Genomic DNA, 20,904 nt, shown 5'->3' with positions numbered 1-20,904 from the left:
AAGTGTGTGAACGGAACACCACAAAACGGAGGACTCAAAAATAAACGTAAACGTTGTCTGGCATCAATCGGCGTCGCCGGCCGTCGTCATCTCCGCGGGCTGCCGACTCTTACTAGCGCGCGCTCTCTCTCTATCTCTATTCACGGGTCTGGAATGGGACCTGCGGCACTCGGCGCCATTCTTCGCCTATAGTAGCACAGGTACCGCGAACGTGAACGGTTGCGTTTTCATTTGTCCGTGCATTGTTTGTTAGTCGATCCTGCTAGCTAGAGTTAGGTGCTGCTGTGGCAAGCGCCCAGGTGTGTTCAGGTGCACAGAGAGAGCTCAACGGCCAGAGCGGGAACGAACTCAAAGCGGACTTGATATCGGACGGTCGTAATCGAAGTCACCGAAGTTTCTTTCATCGTCGTCGAGTCGAGTGGTTAGGAGAAAGAGCATTTTAACTGCATCTACGGTGTGAAGAGCTCTTGGTTTTTGTGTACGAATTCGAAAAATTCCAATCGAAAACTCGTTTTACCTTTTCTTTTGCTGAGCTCGTAAAAGTAGTGTTGGCTGGCGTTCACGTCGTCGGAGGAACGGAGGAAAATTACCGAGCGCGAGTGCGCGCCGCCGCCCGGAGTGTGTCTCAGTGTGTTGGTTGATTATGATTAATAGTTGTAACTAAGTTTCTTGGAGGAATTAAAGGTATCTTCTACCTTCTTACTACATCAGGAGCAAGCGAAAGCATGCGTGGTTGGTTTCATCAATGAGGGTCTCCTTGTGGTGGATCCAGCGTGCTCCTCAAACAGTGCAATAAGTGATTTAAACTGAAGGGAATTTTAAATCGGCTAGAAACAGATTAGTCTAGCGCAAAAGACGACAGGATTAGTGCCATTATGAGTGAAGAATTAATTCGTAGTGGTAGAAAAATAAACAACGACAGAAGAATATTGTTGCGAAACTAGTGCCTCACTCTGTGTTTAATTTGTTGTCCGAGCATCTTGGCAGGTCCCTTCGAGGAGCGAGAAAAAAAAAATGTTTACTGTGAATGCGCCTTCGATGGTGTCGTCGCACCGTGCGTCTGCCATACCCCGAGCACGGCTCAAGCCAGCAAAGCTGATGGCCGTCCCGTGGCAAATGCACTCGAAAAGGCTCAAGCCGACACCGTTTAGCATTCAGCCGAGGAACTCATCGTCGGTCGTCTCAGCCAGTCTGCCAGCACCACCGCAGACACACTATACATAATACCGCTTGTAGTAGTATTCATGCTCATCGAAACTTGGGAAAAAATAACCAATCCGTATATAATCCCGCTGTACAAACGCAAGCTTGAGCTTGAGCCACACAAAAGCGGACTCGATTGCCCTAGGCGGTTCTGGAGAATTCATATACGAAAAAAATAAAAAAGATCTGCAACAACTTCTTCAGTGGTGCTTTTAAAACTTATAATTCACTCGGACTGCGGCACAGCCGAGTTATTTGTTGCCTTCCAGCGGTTGAAACAAGAAGCGAACCAAACGGCAACCAACAGAAAAAAAATGCGCTCCAACCAACTCCAGCAGCCTCCTTCTGATCCGTATCTCTCGATCTCGCCAGGAGTTAGTTGCTGGGTTGAGCTTCGATTGGCTGACGGTTTTCGGAAGCCTCTGCGCCACGCAATGTATTTAAATCGTTTCGGTCATTCCGTGCGTCGCGATTGCGACGAGAGGGGCTGGACTGGGCGATGGTCTGACACCTTGGGGCAGTTTTTGCAAATGATTGGATCCGAGGAAAATGCAAGATGGGACAGAGAGAGAGGGTGTCTAGAAGTGGAGGTGAGATATTTGCAAAAGTTCTGAAGGAACTTAGGATGGCAGGTTTTAGTTCGGCTGATGCGAGAGATGGCCGTATGCAAACCAGGCGGATAATAATCCAATTAAGTTTAGAAAAATTTGCTCGCGAACAGGCACGTAGCCAGAGGGGGGGCTAGGGGGCTAAAGCCCCCCCCGAAATTTTTCAAAAATAAATTTAAAAAACCGGTGACTTTTAACAAAACTTGTTGCTTATTTGGTTTGAACAAATTATTGAGAAAAAGTTAAAGAAGGCTATTTCTAACCACCGAAGGCAATGGTCATGAAATTCAGTGTGCTTTATGCTTTTGCTCGAGCCAGTGCGAAGCGAACAACAAAAAAGTAACTTTTATATTGTGTGCCTTGTCTGAAGAATACAAGAGACTGTTACTTTAATTGTAGCTGTAATAATCTGTCGAGATTAGTGATTAGCAGAAGCAAGAATTGGTGCTCCAGCCAAATGCGGTGATTATAAAATTATTGATCATTCGCATCCTGAAGGTGTAAATAGAGATTAGACTTTCGGAAACCGGCTCTATCCAGTTCTATCATGGCAGGCATTTAGCGCTCAACAAATTAGTGCAGACGAAACCATTCATTTCGCACAACTTAAAGCACAAGGTTGTGTGTGACAATGCTATAATTAAGATCCTTCTGTATATGGACTATGAGAAAATGAATGTTCCGCTACAAGATCGGATACCGCTTACTCGCAGATTAATGTCACATTTGGGAGAAATGGAATCTATTTGGAAGGGCAATTATTGAGGGCGAAAAGCAAGGAAGATATTCGCGAACATAAAGGCAGCAACTATGATGATGACACGGAAATGTACAATAGCGAGATAGAAATGAACTACTCCCCCCCCAAGACATAGTTGGTGAGGAAAAAAATATTTCCTCGCCTCGTAAACAGGTTTCCACGTGCAATGGCTAAGCACTTGCGCGAGATCTGTAGGACAACCCCATAAACTCGTTATATTATTTTTATTGTTTACATAAGGAAATATATAAAAGACCCACGACCCAGTTTGTTATTTTTAAATGATAAGTTTTTGAATTGCGCACAATTTTGAATTTCTGTATTAGGTCAGTGCACACTGTACACTCTGTTCTCTGTACACTACTCTGCGCTACACAAAAAGTATTTCAATTTCTCTGAGAACGATTGAGCCGAGAATAGAATTTTCATTTCGCGTCATTTTAACGCAATACCATTTTTATTAACGCTTCATTTCATTGTTACGAGTAATTCGTTCCGTACTAATACACTGTTAATCCGTAAATCCGTGATATCTTCGACAAACGTGCAAAAAAAAATCTTTTAAAAGTGGACCGGGCAAAAAGTGGTAAAATAATAGGCAATCACGAAGAGGGACTAAAATGTTGGGACTGATTGAATCTATAAGCCAATAAGTTGGGATAACAGTTTCGATTTCATGTCTTAAGTATGTGACAGTCTTTCGTTCCGTTTTTGCTCGTCTTGGAATAAAATGAGAGAGATAATCTTAAATAAGAGAGCAAAGAGAGGAAAAAATCAACCAATCTAAATCGACTCAAGATCACTCTTCTATCTTTACTATACACTCAACACGAGTTCTTTCCGAATTGCGCTCTGATCTTCTCATTTCGTCTTCGTTGCGTTAGGTGCAACAACTTTAATTGAAACTTTTTCCCAAATAGTGATAAAACAAACATGTAATCAGACAAACATTACAACTTTCTTCAAGAAATCATACATCTCTTCCAATCTTGATGATGATTGAAAAAAATCAAGAGCTAATTATTTTTATTCACAAACAAACCTATTACTAAACAGATTAGTGTTCATATTTGTTTAATGAATTGGCAAAGAGTTTTGCAAAAGTTTTACAGGAAACGGATAATTTGCTGTAATTTAAAACAGGCAACTCTAAAAGAAAGCCTCGGCAAATTAGGTGCAAGTGCGATGTGTTCTCTTCCATGTGTCGGAAGCAAGTGATGCTGAAATTATTATCTATGTTTATAGTCTCTAGTTATATTGGTGTCATCAATGTTATATTTACCAAATTTTATGTAAATTAGAAGCATTGAGTGATCAGTGCTAAGTAATTTTCTTTCGATTTGTGAATAGATTCTGAGCAGTTTCGCTCAGTAGATTAAATTCTGGGTAGTTTCCATTAGTAGATTAAATCATTGAAATATATATTTGACATTGTCCAAAACCCCACGAATTCCGAAATAAAACCTTCAAATAAATAAATAAAACCAAAATGTTCAAATATAATATTTACTTAATCTAGGTAATCTTCTCAAGTTACAACGGTTTTGCAAGATTGTCAAAAGTCAATAGAGCTAAGGTATTCTTGCTTTGTAGTGAAATCAGTAGTTTTTGCACTCACTTTACATTTTGACTTTTACTATAGTTTTAGGGATCTAGGAAAATCAGTCTACGATATTTTTAATTCATAAGTACAATGATATAAAAAGTACCTAAAAAGAATCAACTTAAATAGATAAAAAGATAGTTATTCTGAGTTGCCTGATAATGTTGTCGAAGATAGTCTTTAACCCATTACCTATGAGAGTCAAATGAAAAAAAAACATGTGTTTTTTCAGGATTGTTTTGATTACGACATGATCAGTATCATTTAAATTGAAAATTTCATAAAGTCGAGTTAACGCAAACTTCGGATGAAGTCAAAGAGCTAGTAATAGTAGAAAGAAACCTGATCATGAAAATAGGAGTTGAACCTATTTTCTGCATCTACAAATCGCCTGCCTTATCAGAAGATTTGAAGCAAATTTCGACATTCACTTTGTTCGGACATTCTTTGCAACGGTAAACTTTGATTTCACACTGATATATTCCTATTCATGGGGACAACCTTGACGTTGGTTTCGTTCTTCTGATTAGCAAATGCGTGTAAAGTTTCATGAGACGGGTTTTTGGATATTTTTCTACTCATTCCAATTTAGCGTCTTCTACAAATTGTAAAGGTGTATCGAATGTGTAGCATTTTCAAGCAGCGTAGCATGCAGCGTAGCATTTTCAAGCAGCCCTTAATACTTTGAGCTCTTGACTATTCATTTTTGTAACTAGAGAAATTTCTAACTTGTAAATCAAAAATAATCAAATTTAATTCGTCGATGCACTATAGCCTTTCTTGTAACAGGCAACATATTATTAGAGTTTTTAGTGTCTATTGTCTTATTTTTGGAATTGTTTTCACTAAGAACTTTTCATAATTACGTTCAGTTTCCAGTGATTGTTTCAAGTCATCAGAATTAATACATTTATGCAATAATTTTTAAGCCCCTCCCGAAACAAAATCCTGGCTACGGGCCTGCTCGCGAAGGAATGCTGTATTTTCGACTGGTCCTTTTCAATATTCTAGAAGGATTGGTTTTTTAGGCTTTAATATAATACTAAAGACTCAAATGCCGATCCATTCCCAGAAAGTTTTACCTATGAATGATAAAGATCATTTTTGTTTAGGACGCACGAATAGTTTTTCGGAAGATACAAAGATCTATTATTTAAACAATTCGTAACAAATTATATGAAAGATAAAAATTCCTTTTTCACATTTATATGATTTGTTAGCATTTTATGAAAGGTTGTTGATGGATTCTAGGGTGGGGCATTGTTATATGGAAAAAACGTAATCATATCCAAATCAACCGAGCACAGCACTTTTTTGGTTCCATTTGGGGCCCCAGAAAAACTTTGCAAAATTTAGAGTCGATTGGTTTTGACCCGGCGAAGCGCAATGAATTTGAAATTTGTATGGAAATTAATATGGGAAAACCTACTTTTTTGCATTTGCAATTTTACACACTACAATTCTTCCTGCAGTATGACAACAAGTAGATAGAGGATATGCTGAACAACTTTGACGAAGTACACACCTAAAAAAAATCGTGTAAATTTACATCTCCTGACCATGACATATACGAGCATAAAAAATGACATAGTTTTACGTTTGATTTTAATTTTACATTTCGTTGAATTTTGCGAGACTCGTAATTTTACTCTACATACGGCGTTTGTTTAATATGTTGAAGGATGTAATTTTATGGCACTGCGCATGGAAAGTACATCTTTCATGTAAAACTAAACAGAACACTGTTATATTCCGTCGCTTTGTCAATTACGGCTTGTTAGATTGTGGCTAGTTTAGAATTACGTCAGCGATAAAATTCAGATTTTTTTGGTGTGTATGTATGGTGTTAGAATGTCTCTAAAACAAGTTATAGCTGTTCAAAGTTCGGTAGTTCGAATTAAATGCATAATATTATATTTTTTTGCCAACATATTTTATACAGCTTACCAAAATAACATCATATATTTTATATTTACCACATTGGTGTGTTCGGATGCATTATTCAAAAGCCTTAGCTCAATCTCATGGGCGATAGTTAAGGAATAGGGAGTAGTGAAGGGGGGTGGGGGGAGGGTTGTGGGCTTCAACATATAGTAATTCGAACTGAAATAAATGAAATATTGTCGAGTTCGATTGTCCTATGCATAATAACGTTCTAACACCATACATCGTCGCTGTTCTGCTATCTTATGACAAACGCCATTTTGGGGTAAACTGAGTTAGATATGCAACATTACTAATCTGAAAATTCTCCACAAAATGGCGTTTTTAGAATTTTGAAATTTTGCTTGGTTACTGAGGTGTAGCGAAAAAAGTGATGAGAAATTGTCAGTTTTTTGCTTTAAATCACTGTATCTTGGGATTCGCTTAAGTAATATAGTAGGTTTAGATTTTTTTATATGTAAAAATGTCTTAGGAACACAATGGCATAATAATTTTTAAAATAAAAATACATGTATTGCGAGAAATATGCAGTTTTACTTTTAAATTGGCAATATTTCATGTTTGGCAACACTGTAATTAAAAAATACTATTTTTTCTAGATTGCTTGCTCAATTTCCTTCAAAATGCATCTCATCGATTGTTTCTAGGCCGAATATAGCCGAAGATATTAATAAAAGTTAATAATTGATGCTTTTTTTCTATGGAAAATTTTCCATGCACAATTATGACAAGCCATACAAATTTTGCCATCAATACACGCCTACGACACGTGTGAGTGCGACTTTTGTTTACATTTATAGTGAAAACTCGCAACGTAGTCAACCGAATTTCGTGATATTTGAGGGTTTAATACAGAATAGATTGAAGCATCAATTGTCTTCTTTGAATTGTTTTTACCATTTATAAGTTTCAAGATATTCAATCTCAAACTTTAAAAATCGTTTTTCTCGAAATGTGCTAAATGGCGCTTGTCATAAGATAGCACAACAGCGACGACATCCTTCGTCAAAGTTGTTCAGCATATCCTCTATCTACTTGTTGTCATACTGCAGGAAGAATTGTAGTCTGTAGAATTGAAAATGCAAAAAAGCAGGTTTTCCCATATTAATTTCCATACAAATTACAAATCTATTGCGCTACGCCGGGTCAAAACCAATCGGCCCCAAAATTTGCACAGTTATTTGGGACCACAAATTGAATCAAAAAAGTGCTGTGCTGAAAAAACGATCATTTTGACCTACACTAATGAATTTAAGTTGCAAGTGCATAAATTTTGCTATGACTTCTTCTCAAAGGTTTAGCATAGAACTATTGTCTACTTTAGGGACAGTCAGAAGTTCCAGAATGTAGAAAACATGACGAAATCTGTCAATGTAGAAAGTTCCAGAACTGTATGAATGATACTACGATACTTTTCACGGACACAGTTAACCTCACTTTTTATGACAGTTCACTAGTACTGTTTACATGGACTGACGGTGAACAAAATATTGCTTTTTGGGCACTAAAACATTCGATAACTTCTAAGTTGTAAGAGATACAAATAAACTTACATTACAAAAATTCTGCATTTTCTTATGCAGAACAAAATATTGGAACATTTTGAAATTCTACAAAATTACCAGGAAAGGTATTTTGAAAAAAAAAGCAATTTTCAGGGGTATATCAAAGAAATCTCCACAAAGGTAATTTAAAATCGACAGATAGACACATAGTCTCTTCAGCGAAGTTAATACTTAAGATATTCTCAAGAACTTTGCCAAAGAATTTTTTTTTTATTTTCATAAATGACCAAACAAAAACTTGCTGCTCAGCTTTAGAGGGATTAATCACCCAACTAATACTTTTTAAATGCAAAAAATATAAATAAACTTTGCTGAAGACACTATAGCATTAAAAATGTTTTTCGTGGTTCAAAGAATTTCTTTCACCTTTTTGCCACGTTGGAAACACTGTGCACTAGTGGATCCTCCTGTGAATTGAAAATGTCCAAAACTATCGATTTTCAACCGCCAACAACCTGCCCTTCAATATAAAAAGTTCGCGAAAAGTTTAAAAAAATTTTGACGCACCGACGGTACATTGAAAATGCCCAAAACTATTGATTTTCGCTTACCAATAACTTCTTCAATATAATAAACTTTCCCCAAAAGTTGAAAAAAAAAAACCATTTTGACACATCGTCGAACCCCCTGTGTATTGAAAATGTCCAAAACTATTGATTATCAACTGCCAATAACTTTCCTTTCAATATAAAACTCTCCCGAAAAGTTGACAAAAATTCCATTTTGACACATCGTCGGACCCCCCTGTGCATAGAAAATGTCCAAAACTATTGATTTTCAACTGCCAACAACATGTCCTCCAATAGTTATTTATTTCAAAACAATTGAAAGTTAACCGCATCAACTTCAACTCCAATAAACGGGAAAGTAACCCAAAATGTATCGCGATAACCACCGATGAATTATCGACGATGACGATGAATCCGACGATAAATTATCGTTAACGGAGTTTCCGATGACGTTGACGGGTGGTTAACGTTATCGACGATGACGATTAATTATCGATTAACAACCCTTAAATAAGTCAAAACAAAGATTTGAAATGCCAAAACTAGATGTATTTCTAGTTTCACCTTCATGTGTATTTGACAAATGATATTTAGAAATCAAATATTAATATGAATTGAGAACAGGCCACACCGCATACCACAGGGTGGCCCGGTATAGAAGAGATTGTAGACCACAATCGCCACTTTCTAATGGTTCGAAAAAGGTGGTTTCAAGTAGTTTTGGTAAGTCGAATACGTTATTGACATCGAAAAATATATTAAATATAATTAACTGATTATTAGGGTGACTCAACAATTTTTTATTTTGTTGACAAAATAAGTTTTTTCAAGCAATTTTAATACGCTGACTTTGTTTTTTGACATTATAAAATCTTGAAAATAAAATTGACTGTTGATTAGGGCAGATCAAAAAACGTCATTAGGGTGGTTCAATATTTATTTTCTTGTTGCGTTAAAAATAAACAAATGTGACACTGAAGCAACTGTGACACAGTTCAACCTCTGGCGTTTGTTCAACCGTTTCACTTAATAGTTATGATTGCGGAAATTAATCAAAATGCAGCCGTTTTACGCGATTTTTGGAAAAGAAGGGAACGACGCAGCTTTTGGAAAATTTAGATATATTTCAGTATAAAAAAATTGTTCAAAATCTGCACACAATTGCGATCTTATGGGTCAGCTGGCCGGTTTGTCACTGAATTATCTAAATGATAGAAAACTGGAGAATTTCGTGAAATTGAATCTTTTATTTGCGAATTCCGAGAAATACGTATCCTCGATAATATTTTGACTTTAACGTGGTATAAAAACATTAAAAAGCTGTGTTAAACTACGATGTTTGGTCCATGTAGAAGAAAATCAATTTCGAAAAGACAAGTGGTCAATAATTATAAACTGTGAAGTCCCGTTTTTTTCAACAATTTCTCCACAGTGATTTAGTTTTAGAACCGTAAATCTCCGCCATCTTTTTATTTGTTCTGCTCCCAAGCCAATCAAAAATGTCCATTTTCACTTAAAAGATGCAAATTTTCAAAAATTTTACAAAACTTTGGCTTTAAACTGTGAAGTCCCGTTTCATTTTTTTTTTTTCAAAAATTCCTTCACGGTGATTTAGTTGGAACTCCAAATCCCTGCCATCTTCTTATTTGTGCTGCTACCAAGCCTAGTTCGATGGGAATTTTTTTTTCAATCGTAGGGCATTACAGTAAAATTTTCGATTTTCGAATCATTTTTTCAAAAATTTCCAGGTCCTTGGACTTAAAAAAAAATTATAATTTGTTTTCAGCGGTTTTCGTTTGTTTTGAGACTAGATGCTGATGTTTCATGCTATTTTTAGACATATTTCGACAAAAAAAATCGATTTTCAACATTTCGCTTTGGATTTCTCGACAAACATATGATTACGGCCTAAAAGCCAACTGTCAAAATCCACTTTGAATGGAAATTCCAGACAAACCGTTACTAGTCGAACACAGTTCACAACAGTTTATGAAAGAGAAAACTTTTCTCTTTCGTTTACTACCGACATCTGTGATTGGCGTGTAACGGTTTGTCCGGAATTTCCATTCAAAGTGTATTTTGACAGTTGGCTTTTAGGCCGTAATCATATGTGTGTCGAGATTTTTTCTATATTATGAAAAAAATATTCAAACGCCGAACCTCCTTAATGATGTTCGATTGCGCTAAAAACTTGCATAGATTACTTTTTCGATGTAATAAGCATTTTATGTAAGACTTTATGCGAAAATTTAAGATGACCATTTTTATTGATATCTTGCGTCTTGAATACCCCTAGTTCTCCATACAAACTTTGGTTTTAAACTGTGAAGCCCGGTTCCAATTTTTTTCAAAAATTTCTTCACCAGGGGTTTCCTGGGACCCAAAACTTTCGCCATTTTTTTTCGTTCTGCTCCCCGATCGTGTGTTGAACAGTGTTATCCCGTCAATTTGAAAGAATATTTAAGGAGGACAAGTGAGTGTTATTCCCTATGACCAAATACTTCCGTGCGCTCTCATACTTGTTTGGTATATTGCATTCCATTCCATATCTTTGAACCCTGTTCTGAAATTGTTGATTTATCCTTAGATAGTTTATCCATTGATAGATGTAATAAAAACTCGATTACTTTGCGATATTATAAGGTAGGCCTTCCCCTTAATGGCATAACCCCCCCCCCCCCCTCTCTCTCTCTCTTTGCCACTCATACCACTGCATGGCTGCGCTATTTCTGAAATAGGTTGCTTACATCTTTTATGTCTATATCCTGTTCTGTAGGCTCCCAAAGTATCTCTGCAGAAGGATTTACCGTACTGTAACGGAAAGCGTTAGGGGACAACACTTCAGTGCACCCCTATGAAAGAACGATTTCAAAGTTTGTTATATACAAATAGCACATTTTTAGAAAGGTATTGATGAGTACTAATAGCTTCTGAAAATATTTCATAGATATCGTGCATTGTTTTCGTGAAAAATTGAAAAAAACATGATTTTTGCGTTAGAGGATAACGCAAAAAAGGTCAATATTTGCCCCCCTTTTATCCGGCAAACCATTCACTCAAAAAATCTGCGTCCAAAGATGAAATCTTTGTACAATATGTATACAATAAAATGGCATTTAAGATTACTCCAAATTAATTTTATTACGAACATACCGGTATGGTACGGGAAAATATATTCAATTAATGAAAACGAGTCTTAAATGTATTACTGGTTTTTATTGACGAGCGTCATAAAATTCTTTAAAAAAAATTCTATATATCTATGATTTGGGAGCCTCAAACCTATACCAACATATTTCAGAACAACTTTTACTTATATTAGCAGATTTATATGAGGTTAGCGATACAAGTGCGTGGAATGTGTCTTTAACAGGTGAAGATAGCTCTAATCGCAATAGAAAATTTGTTAACGGGATTTTTATATAGAAAAGTATATCAAAACCACGGAGAATCAGTAGTATTTTTTCTTGATTTTGATATTCTTTTCTATATAAAAATCCAGTTAACAAATTTTCTAATTCGATTAGAGCTATGTTCACTTGTTGAAACATCTTAAGGAACAACCTTTGATGATATGTGGGCTGTAGGGACTATTAAACCAAAGTGTAAGTGATCTTACTATGCACACAGAGCAAATCGTGTCCAAATTAAGTCATTTTTGGCGAAAGTTCTTAAATTCACACTGAGAACAAAAACGTGAACTGACCCATGTATATTTTAAAACTTTTTCAAAATGTGGAGAGGTCTAATGAACAATCTACTTACAAGTGTTATGTGTCATGTGTTCGTTGGGGCCCAGAGACTACTGCGACTGGTTTGTTGTGCGGTTTCCTGCGGTATTCTGCGGTTACGGGATCCACGGTTGTTGGGACGACTCTCGGGTATGTTACCCTATAGTGAAGCGGGGAGGGAGTATAAGCACGCCTCGTTGAAATGGTTTAGTGCGGTAGGTTGGGTTTTGGTTGTGGGAAAATTGTTCGCCGGGTGATGGGCGCACTCGGACTCGATGGATGCAATCAAATGATATTTTATAGTAATCGGGATTCCAGGTTGATCATCTAAAATTAATCCGCAGTGCATGCGAACGATGACAATGCACTATGGTGATGCTATGGAGGATATGGTTTAGTTTACGATTTGGCTATAATTTTCCGTGCCGTTGGTGTTTAGTTACCTTGATCCTTCTTTCACTCTCTCCAAATTTACCGAGAGTGGAGAGTGTCACACTTCGGATTAATCGGAAAATATTGAAATCAACGGTATTGAAATCATTCTTATTTTTTATTGAACACCTGTTTCCCCGAACTTTCCGGATTTATGAAGAAAATCACTCTATAAATCGACTTTTTAACTGAGACCCGGAGGGCCGAGTGTCATATACCATTTGATTCAGTTCGTCGAGATCGGAAAATGTCTGTATGTGTAGGTATGTATGTGAGTGTATGTGTATGTCATTTAAACTCTCACAAGTTTCTCAGAGATGGCTGATTTACACACACACACTGCTATTGAATTATTTGTTGATCTGACTTCCGGTTTCGGACTTACGGGACTAACATCATGATGTCCGAATGATGTAATATGGGAATGCTGTCGGTTGTCGGCACCCTTTTGTCTTTGGCTCATAATGTTTCTCCAAATGCGTAATATAGGAACATAAGTATACCCAGAGCTGTAGCGTGCCCTAGGCGAAGTCTCAGTTTTTCTGCTGGGATATTTTCCCAGTTTTCAAATGCGAATAACTTCCGTTCTACTGATCGAAATCGCTATATTTATGCACTATCTGATCGGAAATATGTGCACGTATATTGTATTAGATTCCGCAAAATATACGTTTATTATAGATAGCGAAAATAATGTATATTGTGAAGGTGGTAATTATCTGCGCAGATTGGTCCGTACAATTCAACCAAGCAGCGAGCGTTGCTAGGACAGCCTGTTTGTTATCTAATGAACTTCGCCATCAGTTTGCTTTATGACCTCGTAGTAGCTGTTACGTTTTGTGTCAGCTCAAACTCTTCGGTTGGAATATATTCAATGACTGCCGCCAGGCATCATTCCATCCAATGATGCACAGGCGTGCCAGTTTCATGCAAACAATGATCAGCACACATATCAGAAAAAGCAGAACAGTCGCTTTTCGTAGTTGAATAAACGTATTGCAAGTGTGCGCGTGCGAAGTGGCGGTTCACAGTGATTCCTCTTCATACAAAAGTCGGAAAAAATTAAAAAAATGTATTAAATATTTTCAAACAATGGTTTCTTGGGTAATTTTGGGTCGCTGATTACGAATATGATGTCTACATAGCCCTAATACCTGAAAATATCATGATAGGGAGGTAAATGGGGGGTGGCTGTATGACGGTCAAGACGGCTGTCATGTGCTGAAGAGCGGAACGCGAAACGTTAAAAACAATTTAAAATAATTTAAAGAAAATTTCACGTGGTTACTTGGGTCCAGGAAGGATTGTACAAAATCTCTAAACAATTGGTTCAGTACATTTTGAGTTATGATTGTTGCTATGTTCACCTGTTATGATTAGTGCTATGTTAACACATATTAAGATTTGTCTAAGGAACAACATGTGATGATATGTGGGCATGTAGGGCCTATTAAATCAGAGTGTAAGTGATCTTACTATGGAAACATAGCAAAAACACGATTTTTGATTGGAGACACCTCTAAATCATGTCCAAATTGAGTCATTTTTGGCGTAACTTCTTAAATTCACACGTAGAACAAAAATCTGAGCTGACCCATGTATATTTCAAAACTTTTTCAAAATGTGAAGAGGTCTACTGTTTACATTCGTATTGATTTTTATGTCGTTTGAATTTCATTATTTTCTGGTGTGTGGTGAAACACATAACTTTATTTAAATAAAATAGACTCGCATGAATATTCATTTTCTCTTTCGGTAGTACTCCCATTTCAATATGTTTGATTCATTAACTTTTTACGGTTCTAAAATGAAAAAAATTCTTCTGGTTTTTGAAATTATCCACATTAGATTTGGAATGATGCCAAATTGTAGATCCTTTATTTTATTCGATTTTACAATAAAAAAGTTGAGAGAAAAAAACAATTTTGAACTAAAGTCACACAGATAAAAAAACGCTTTTAATCCACCTAACAGTGTGATGAAACATTTCTTATAACTCTTAGCACTCTCTTCGAATATTATTTCGATTGAGAACATTTAGAATTTGATGTTTCGCGGTGCTTTTGATAACACATACTCAGAGAAACGCTCAAATCAGCATAGGACAACATCAGTGCTAGAAATCTCAAAGGCTGAACCAAATCATTGGAAAAGCGGAAAAATGGCTCATAAAATAGACGGACAAACGAATTATTACTAGTGCTCTGTTAATAACATATCTAAATTCTTCAATCAATGGATTGTGTAGGAAAAACTGAATTTTCCTAAAGTGCTGGGCCAAAAAAATCGATTTTTTTAATCTATTTGAATTTCATACTCTCAATTGCGCTTCCTCAAGTTTCCAACACGACTGTGAACTAAGAACTGAAATTGCAGCTCTTGATATCAGGCTACCCTGAAGTGCATGCGTGAATAGTTCAAACTTTGCTTCGATATCGACTTTTTTTAAAAGTGACTTCCCAGTAATATCTTTGATTTGAATTAATGTTACTAATCCTAATGTCAAAGAACATATTATAAAAAAAACTCTCATATCTCGTCACGGAAAATCATTATCATTACTAGAACATTTTTTTCGCAAAACTCTTCGACAAACTTCTGTCACCCGCGCTAGTGCACTGTTCACGCTGCTCTGAAAATCTAGTGAAATCGTCTTAGGGGTCTGATTCAGAGCCATTTGCGCGATTTAAATCTGGGTGAGTAAAATCTGTAAAGAATATTAAAAACTAACGCCTATTCTATAATATTCAGTTCAGCAATTGGAGAGATCGTGCTCACCGCAAGCCATAAATAAACTGCGTTGTGGAGCGACGGTCATTACTCAGTTTATTAAAAAATAATACTCAATTCGCAACATATAAGCCCTTAAGCATACCAAATAATTTAGGATATCCTTTTAACATAAACTATCGCACGAATGAGAGTAATCGTCGACAGGTTTTTAGTGGTGATCTTACTTGACTTCTCTTTCATCGGTTCTCACGTTAAAGAGGGACAAGTCTGTTTTTGCCGTTGAGACATGTTGGTAGACTTGAGCGATTCGTAGTTATTCTGCCTAAGCTCAACTGCTAGCAGCAGAAGACAAAAGATTAGACCGTAAGATTTGAAGCCTGTTTCTAATGACCTTGCCACTTCTAGTTTTCCGATCTGTATATTTCACATCCTTGCTCTCACTTGAGTACAATGGCTCTAAATTTTCATAACTTTCCCTACTCAGTAATCTCTAGCTAACTGAATATCGTTAAAAAGTAAAAAAGAAAATTTGACTACATAATAGTCGAAATAAAGAAGGGAAAAAGAATGGGAGTAGGTTCGCCCAATTTTGGAAGAAGTCGATAAAATAACTCCTTGAAAACTACTAAAATATTAGTGTAGTTCGTTGCAATTGAAAAAATTATCCTCGAAAAAAAAATGTGCCAATTAATGTCGGTCACAGTGAATAATAAATACAGTAAAGACCCGTTTTTATCAGCCCCATGGTGTATTTTAGGCTGACGAAACGGGGACTAAATCGGGACATATTTCTTTCTCTCTTTAGAATAAACCGAAGCTGTTAGAATATTCTTCTTTAGTTCCTGAAGCCTCATAACTATTTCTGATTATTTAATATAAATTTCGCTTAGAGGGAAAATTTAAAGTAGATTGATCTTTTTATTTTTGCATCTTTGCATCTTTAAGATAAGAAAAATATGCTCAAGAAAGGATTTATTCGGATTCAGCCTTGTTTGTCTGCTAGAGCCCATAGAACATAGTTTGATATGAAGCTGACAAAATCGGGTCAAAAAGCTGACAAAATCGGGGGCTGATCGAATCGGGGGCTGATCGAATCGGGGGCTGACAAAATCGGGGGCAGACTGAATCGGGGGCTGATCAAATCGGGGGCTGATTAAATCGGGTCTTCACCGAATTATAATAGATAAGCAGTATTCGAAGAAGTTTCTTGTGAACGAGTGTAGAACGACTTTGTTTCTACTTACTTGGAGTCAGCGGCCAGAAATTCGGTTTGGTGAAAACTTACTGTCAAAATGGCATTCCGAAACCGCCATCTTTGAAGTTTTAAAAATGTGCAGAATAAATTTTTCAAAAACAATAGTAGCAGACTTCGTGTCTTTAGCGAATTTGTTGAGGCTGTCATTTGAAACAATAATTATAATAGCACTCTCGAAAACTTTGCTGAAGACATTAACTCTCGAACTAAGTTAGTTGGAACAGTGAATTCTCCATAACTAATTCTAGGAGAATTGACCGCCAAAATTATTTTATCAGATGATGTGCTGTACCAAATTAAAAACGTTAAAATCAAATATTACGAGCAAAATGCCACTAATGCACCGAACCCCTCCCTCCTCCCTTCTCACTCTTCATATGTGAACTCCCACTCGCCATATTTTATCAAAGTAATATACTAACCACCAGAACGCAGACTGTCAACAGCGCATGTTGGATGAAATCTTCTAAAAAATGTTCTTTGTTGGCCCTACGAACTAAAAACCTCATATGATACAAATGCTATTACAACCTATACATATTAAGGAGGGGATAAGGTTAATTTGGTACAAAGACACGTTTTCTTTAAATTTGGAGATACAGAGTGTGTTAGTAGATTAGTTTGTATAGTGTACATCGCATTTTTTCGAGGTATCTCCTGAAGATTCAGTGTCAGTGTGTTTTTTACCGAGAATACCTTACCTTACCCTTAGTTGATAGAAGAAAGGTTTCATCGGACGAATTTCGCGCCAACTCGAACAAATGTTGGCAGAACCCTCTCAGATTTTAATGAAACTTTCTGTACATGAAGACTTTGTCACAAAAAGCCACTTTGTTTTTCCAAAAATTATCTAGACTGTCTTTTGAAACGGGTCAAACTTTTTTTACCATTTTTTTCAAATGGCTATAGTCTAAAAATGACAAATCCTACAAAAAAATGTTGCAGGATTGATTTTCTCAAAATTAGTCAAATTTTTGAATAAAAATATTGAAAAAACTCTTCATCGACTCTTACACTGAAAAAAATCGATTTAAAAAATTTAAAGTCGTTTTACAAAAAAACCCCATTTTTGATTTGGATGAAACTTTGTTTGTTGATAGGTAATTATGTTCCCTACCTACCGTCAAAATTTCAAGTTGGGCACTTTCAAGAAAAAAAAGTTATTTGGAAAAAAAAAGTTTTCCTTGTCCAAACTGAATTTTTTTTTCAGTGTATTTTTAAACCAATGAAAGTCATAATCATCTCAGAATCCAATTTCCCAACTGCCTATTGGCCGGATACATGCAAAAAGTATCAGTAACGAATTTGGTATATATTCATAACAAACTTGAATGTAAACTTTCAAATGAGCGAGTGGTCGTTACTGGTCGTTACTGGTGGATAATATAAGCTAAAGTGGGTAAGACAAAGCGAGGTACTCACGCTCACATAGCAACACTCAGGAAATACGCCTTAATATACAACATTAGGTCAAGATCATTCCACCCGTGCTTCATTCAAGTTTGTTATGAATATATACCAAATTCGTTACTGATAGTTTTTGCATGTATCCGGCCAATAGGCAGTTGGGAAATTGGATTCTGAGATGATTATGACTTTCATTGGTTTAGTTTTCGATAAAAATACACTGAAAAAAAATTCAGTTTGGACAAGAAAAAGTTTTTTTCAAATAACTTTTTTTCCTTGAAAGTGCCCAACTTGAAATTTTGACGGTAGGTAGGGAACTTAATTACCTATCTTGAAAAAAAAAATTCATCCAAATCAAAAATGGGTTTATTTTGCAAATCGATTTTAAATTTTTAAAATCGATTTTTTTAGTGTAGGAGTCAATGGAGAATTTTTTCAATATTTTTATTCAAAAATTTGACTAATTTTGGGAAAATCACTCATACAACATTTTTTTGTAGGATTTGTCATTTTTAGACTATAGCCATTTGAAAAAAATTGGTAAATAAAGTTTGACCCTTTTCAAAAGACAGTCTAGATCATTTTTGGAAAAACAAAGTATGCAAAGTGGCTTTTTGTGACAAAATCTTCATGTACAGAAAGTTTCATTAAAATCTGAGAGGGTGCTACCAACTCTGAATACGATTTGGCGCGAAATTCGTCATCGCACTACTAGGTGAATTCAATCGATTTCGGCTCTCATACATGTATCTATATATTTTATGAAAACATTTTTCTTTGAGTTTCGGTTTAATTTTGGAGTTTACAAACTCTTATTTAATTTTATTTAAACTCTTCTTGATTGAAAAGAAAAAAGAAAGTTTTCTTAACAACTTTTAGCATATTATTAAAATTCATATTCCTTTCAATAAAGAATACTATTTTATTATTGAATATAATTCCAAATACTATTTCAAATCAAAATGCTCATAACAAATAATTTCGAAAATGCATTAGTTTTCGATATATTTAAAATTTTGTTTTAACCACAACTATTATTTTGTTTGATTACGACCTTTTCATAAGATGTGCGCGTTTCTCTTTCAAAAATAGTAGGTTTATGAAAATGCTCATTGAATTTCCTGTAGCTTTTCTTTTGACATCAAGGTGTTATTGTAAACCTTTTGGAAGTTATCAGAAAACAACAAAAATATGATTCAACTATATAGTTTGATCATCTGATCCTATAGCTGAATCATATATTCATTGTTTTCTTGTAGCTTTCAACTTGTTCCCAATATCGCCTTGATGTCAACGGGAAAGTTGCAGGATATTTTATGAGCATTTTGCAAAACCTTCTGTTCTTGATGGAGAAACACAAATAACTTATGAAGAGGTCGTAAACAAATGGAATAATTGTTATTGCATTTATTGGAACAAAATTTAAAATATTTCAAAAACTACAATATTTAAAAAATCAGTGTATATTTTTTCGTGTAGAAGTTTCCATTCCCTGCAACTATTTCTCAGATAATTTTGCTGTATAAAATACGGTAACCGAGAAATTTTTATTTTCATGCTGCATGCAAAAATTTCTCCCCCCTTTTAAAAAAATGCTCTTGTATCAAAATTGACAGAGAAAATCATGGAGATTCATGATCCGAACACAACTGCAAAGTTTTGTTCGATTCGGAGATGGTCATATTTTATGGTCAGCCACTTTCCCATGGAATCCCTCAAGTACGTTAAATCGATGTATACCTGTACACTGTTAATACCAAAAAGATGTGGTTTGCGCAAAATTGCGCAAGATGTCATAGAGATTTTCGAAAAGCTGATAAAAAAATCTTCAAAATGGGCCTAGTGTGACATGCGAGAAAGTGTGTGCTCGTATTTGAAAATCGAGATAAAGTTTGTTTCAGTTTCTCCATATATTTTACAAGGGAAGAAAAAATCGAACAATGAGCGCACTGAACTTTGAAATACTGTAGCGGGCCAACCACTCATCCAAACGTCCTGAAATTTTGGCAAATCATTTCTCATATACTGTACAATAATACAAAAATAACCTTGGAACAAAACTAAAAGGTGCATTTTTTGACTTTTTTCCGCCTCGGCATCACTGTGCGGTTGGGTGCAAGAGACACTGCGTGTCGTGGCGGGCTTAGATAAATTCATCATTTGGTTAATTTTCTTTTGGCAAGCGATAGTGCGATTGACGATGACGATTTGATTAGCATTGGTTGTTGTGTTGTGAGAACGAGATGGTGTTGGCTTATTGGATACTGATAGAATATGTTTCTGCCGTTGATTTGATACTCGGGGCAAACTGGGACAACTTTTTACATATCATCTATGTATATGCTGCTATAAACACAGTTTTATTGTATAACTGCTACTTGTATGACGGGATTTGTACATCCACTTTAAGGCTCAAGTTACCTTTTTAAGCATGTGTTAGAATTGAACGCTTGGTAGTATGCGTAGGAAAATTTGTGTTCAGATTTGCCCATTTCCATTATCCATCTTATCTCTTATCCATTTAATCCTTTTCAAAACTCTAAAAGTAGCTGCCGGAAAAACCGTCGGCTTAGCTCAATGGTGCTATTGAAAAAGTGGCTGTGGTTTTTTCATTGCGTAGTTGTGTTGCGTAACCCAGCACGGTGTGGTAGTGTGACAAAAATTACACCTATTTCCTGCCGAATTCTCGACCAATTTTCACAAACTTGATTTCAAACAGAAGATACCCCAAGTTCCCAATAAGCATCGTAACGTAGCCTAATATTTGCTTTAAGCGCGGGGGTGGGTTTCAGCGTTTCAGGTTAAGGGTTTCAGCGTGAAAAATAAGCACTTTCTTTTGAGAAAAATGCCGCATTTTTATGAGCAAACACTCCCTTAAATGAAAAATTAACTCAAAAACTTAGGTTAGGTATATTTAACATAGAATGTGCACGTAAAGTTTGAAAGAAATCGGTTAAGTAGTTTTAAATGGCAGTTAACACCGCAAATCATGATTTTTCCAGCGATGTTCTACAAAAAGCTTCGTCATCGAGTCGTTTGTCGATATTTTTGCATAGAAAAATTACAGCACGTTATTGAAATGATACACTATAATGTACCAAAGTTTTGATAAATTTGCTTCACACAAAATTCTATAAAAAATCGCAAAAAAAGT

The 20,904-nt window shown here is 35.8% G+C and overlaps 1 protein-coding gene across 3 annotated transcripts in view; it reads left to right on the top strand.

Moving 5' to 3' along the window:
* Positions 1–210: 210 nt before the first annotated feature.
* Positions 211–20,904, top strand: part of LOC131687126 (protein prickle-like) — a 127,175-nt gene continuing 106,481 nt past the window's right edge. The window contains exon 1 of one of the 3 annotated variants that reach the window (XM_058971177.1): positions 211–628. The gene's annotated coding sequence lies outside the window, so the exon portion shown is untranslated. Of the gene's footprint in view, positions 685–20,904 lie in introns of all 3 variants that reach the window. The other 2 variants (XM_058971176.1, XM_058971174.1) reach the window with 2 other exon arrangements.

Source organism: Topomyia yanbarensis, chromosome 3 (genome assembly GCF_030247195.1).
Source record: "Topomyia yanbarensis strain Yona2022 chromosome 3, ASM3024719v1, whole genome shotgun sequence".
NCBI classification, from domain to species: Eukaryota; Metazoa; Arthropoda; class Insecta; order Diptera; family Culicidae; genus Topomyia; species Topomyia yanbarensis.
Note: the sequence above shows the minus strand (reverse complement) of the source record. Positions and strands in the feature narration are given on the sequence as shown.